General features: G+C 36.0%; 1 long non-coding RNA gene across 1 annotated transcript; it reads left to right on the forward strand.

Moving 5' to 3' along the window:
• The first annotated feature begins 346 nt into the window (after positions 1 to 346).
• LOC104628556 lies at positions 347 to 3,391 on the forward strand. Its single transcript, XR_738109.1, has 4 exons — positions 347 to 440; positions 981 to 1,125; positions 1,997 to 2,044; positions 3,236 to 3,391. It is a non-coding gene; the product is annotated as an uncharacterized LOC104628556 (long non-coding RNA).
• Positions 3,392 to 3,662: the final 271 nt, after the last annotated feature.

Below are 3,662 nucleotides of genomic sequence, written 5' to 3' on the forward strand. Positions count from 1 at the left end.
CAGGGCGGGAGGAAGCTGGCTTTCGCGTTCGGTTGTGCAGTCCAGTTTCGGGATTATAGGGACTCCCCTTTTGTTTCCTGATGCTCAGAAGAGATTTCCACTTACAGGTTTGCGGTGGAGGATGACGATGAGGGGCTGCAGTGGTTCTTCATGTCTTAGTTGAGTGACATGACACAGTTTACAAGTCCAGCTAGTCCTCTCCCTGTTCTTCCTATCTTTGTTAAAAATCAACTTTAAGTTTTAGACACGTGTATTGTTGTGGGAACACTAACTTCTGTGCAGGTAACAAAAGGTAATGTATTTTGCTGCTTGTTATTCACTTGTTACTATTGTTTCTCATCCATTTGCAGAAAGAACAGTACTACTCTGAGCAACACTCTTCCCTGATTAACAAGGCCTACAAAACCCTTCTGAACCCTTTGAGCCGTGGCCTCTATCTAGTAAGGTGTCCGTTATGTATTTTATCAATACACCTATAATCGTAGATGGCTGGTGTTGCTGGTGGAAATGTAATGAATCAAACCTCTGACTCCATCATTAACGTGCTAATTTGTGTTCCTCTGAAGAAGAGGATTACCAGGGATTGAAGGGAGATCAAAAACCAGCTTGTGTGAAAAATTAATCAGCTTTTCCACTATTTTCTTGGACATTTTACTGATTATTACTGTTTCATTTGCTGCTCATTTGTTTCCTGCATCACACATTGTGCTTGGCCATGGCTGTTCCTTTGAAATTTCAGTCTGGCCTTCAGCAGCCTTCAATTCATTTTTTTGCTTTGGTTAACTGCTGATTTTCATGGTCTACATCTGGGGTTAATTTTAAGACTGACTCTGTGCACATTTCAATTGAATAAACCATAAGTTTATCAGATACAAATCTGAGTGAGCCCTACTAAAAGACTTAATATTCAAGAAAATAATTCATATTGAAATAGGTGTAAGAATGTGTATTTATTTCCAAAATCCCATTTTCTTCACCAGCTGGAGCTGAATGGAGTAGAGCTGGCACAAGAGACAGACTGTGATGCAGACTCAGTGTTTCTCTCAGAAATCATGGAAATTAGTGAGAAATTAGCAGAGCCTAAAAGTGAGGATATCCTTGAAGAAATTGAAACTTTAATTAAAGGTAGGTTATGATTTGAGAGTTTTGTACAGAAATAATTTACTGTATCTTGTGTAATATCAGAGTCTTTCTGAAGACTTAACTTTTTCAGTATATTTCTTTTAGTATCTCTAACTTGCATTAGTCTTGACTCATTGCATGAGCTTCCCCCCCTCCAAAAAACTGTCTTTACCAATTATAAGCCACCTAAACACCAAATCTGGATTGAGAAAATCTGTATAACAGTACCTAGCCTGATGGCAAAATAAGTATATATATAGACTGTAAAAAGGAACTTACTCAACCTTCAGCAGATCAGGGCAAGTAGACTGTTGTAAAAAACCGAACCGCTCAAAGTTTAATAAAATGCTTGACTGACCACATAAATAATTTCATTTATATAGGCATTGTATTTCTTCCACCTTCTTCAACTTGGCAACCATTATATTATTATTATTAAGTTATTATTATCCCTTCTTGTTTATATTGTTATTGATACACAAAACATTTAATTTATTGGTATATTTAATTCTTTGCAGTAACAGTAGTCCCAAAAGCAATCAGAATAACTAGAATAAAAATGAAGTAGAATAGAAGAAAGTTAACTGTAGCATTATAAACTGTTACACCAAAACTAAGTTAGATTTCTGTGAGGTTCGTGACCGTTGATTTGCACTGGAATTGCTGTCTGTAAACCTGTTTAAACGAAGAAATACATCTGTTTGAAATCATAATTTTTTAAAAAAAAAGACAGCAATATTATGGAAAGCTCTCTTAGCTCCCAAAAAGACTGTGAGACTAGTAATTAAGTTTCCCACCAGAGACAATCAGAATGCAGTGGTATTAAATATACTAAGTATGTAATAAAAAGTGAATGAAATAATTTGTTTTACAGTTAAACAAGAAGAGCTGACCAAAGAGGTGACTGCAGCTTTTGAAAGAGGTAGCTATTTCTATTAAATATTTAGCTGCCATACATATTGGTTATAAATGCTAAAATGAAAACCCCATTCTCTTATTGGCAAATATTTCCTGAACTACCGAACAGAAATACTGCATAAGCAGATGTTCTTTGTTTGGTATTTAGAATAAATATTTCTAAGCTGACAGAAGTTTTGGTTAATTCAATTTGCATCAAAATGATCACTTCAAGTGGGAATGCAGACACTAGGAAATTTTTTGTTAGGGGACGGACTCTTTTCTTAATCCGACTTATCACCTGTTCTGAGGTTTCAAACTTAAATTTGGGCGATGTTGCTCTGCAGACTTGAAGCTGTCCACAGAGTGGTGGGTGCTGTTCTTTGCAGTGAAAATCAAGAGAAGAACAATTCTGCTGCTTACCACTGAAGCTGTTCAGCAAGAAAAGACCTGATGCCCCCTTTAGCCTAAGGTTTTAGGGACTTCCTCTGCAATAATCAATGTAACTTTATTCCACAACCAATTGATAGGTAGGAGCTTGAACCATTCCAGACTAGCTGCTTACTCTGGGAAGAAACCTTTACATTTCTTTCCTGGGTTTCGGAATGCTTTTATTGTAATAGTGTGTTGTACTTGTAAAACAACAAATGCAAAGTAGTACTGGTTAGGCCTGCATGTGAAGAATTATAACCTTATAATCTGTTACTCTTTGTACTACGAGAGTTAAGAATTGTGTTGAATCTATCCTTGTCAGTAGGTGATAAACCACCTTTCCTCTCCGATTGTTTAATTAAGGAGAAACTGTTTCAATATCAGGTTTGGAATTGACACTATCTGAGCTGGAGTCCTACAAATCTTTTGCATTTTTCAGTGATGGCAGTTGGTCTAATTACGTATATTCATTTTTTTTAAAAGTTTGTTTTGTCTATATACTTAGAATTCCCCAGTGGCTGCTACATCAATACTATAGCCACTTTACAGAAAAGTCATTAAAGGGTATTCTTTTCACATTTCTTTCCTAAATTGTACATTTTTACATGCTTTGTGGAACACCTCAGCTGACACGTTCCAGCAACATGGTTTTAATAGAGTATGGATCCTTACAACTTGCAGCGCAGTACTGAAGCGGGTGCTGTCATTGAAATCTTGAGATTCATTTTGTAAACGAAAATTCAGCCTTCCCTCTGTAAACTAGTAATGTTTTATTTCATTCCAGATGATCTTCAAGAAGCTAAGAAGCTTCTAGTCAAGATGAAATATTTTGCAAACTTAGAGGATAACCTAAAGAACAAGAAGATCCCTTCCTGATACTGCCTCCTTGACCATTAAGAGTTAATGTTCTTTTCAATTAAACAGCTGATTTAGTTACCAAGATCAGAAAAATGGTGTTTGCTTCCTATGTTTTCATTAAAAGCTTTAATTCTGAGAGAAGGAAGATAAACATAAAAGAAATCCAGTGCTTACTGTAGCACGTAAGTAACAGATGGAATTGGGAAATGCTTACAACCAGGAAAAGATGTAATAGGTGAGGTAGGACTACTGTCCTAGCAGTTACAGGTATGGAAAAGGGTATCAGGGAGGCATACAGACACTGTATGTAATTAAGATTTCTTACTTTTTGACTACTAAAATATGAAGAATTT

This window comes from Phaethon lepturus, unplaced genomic scaffold, assembly GCF_000687285.1.
Source record: "Phaethon lepturus isolate BGI_N335 unplaced genomic scaffold, ASM68728v1 scaffold36620, whole genome shotgun sequence".
In the NCBI taxonomy this organism is placed as follows: domain Eukaryota; kingdom Metazoa; phylum Chordata; class Aves; order Phaethontiformes; family Phaethontidae; genus Phaethon; species Phaethon lepturus.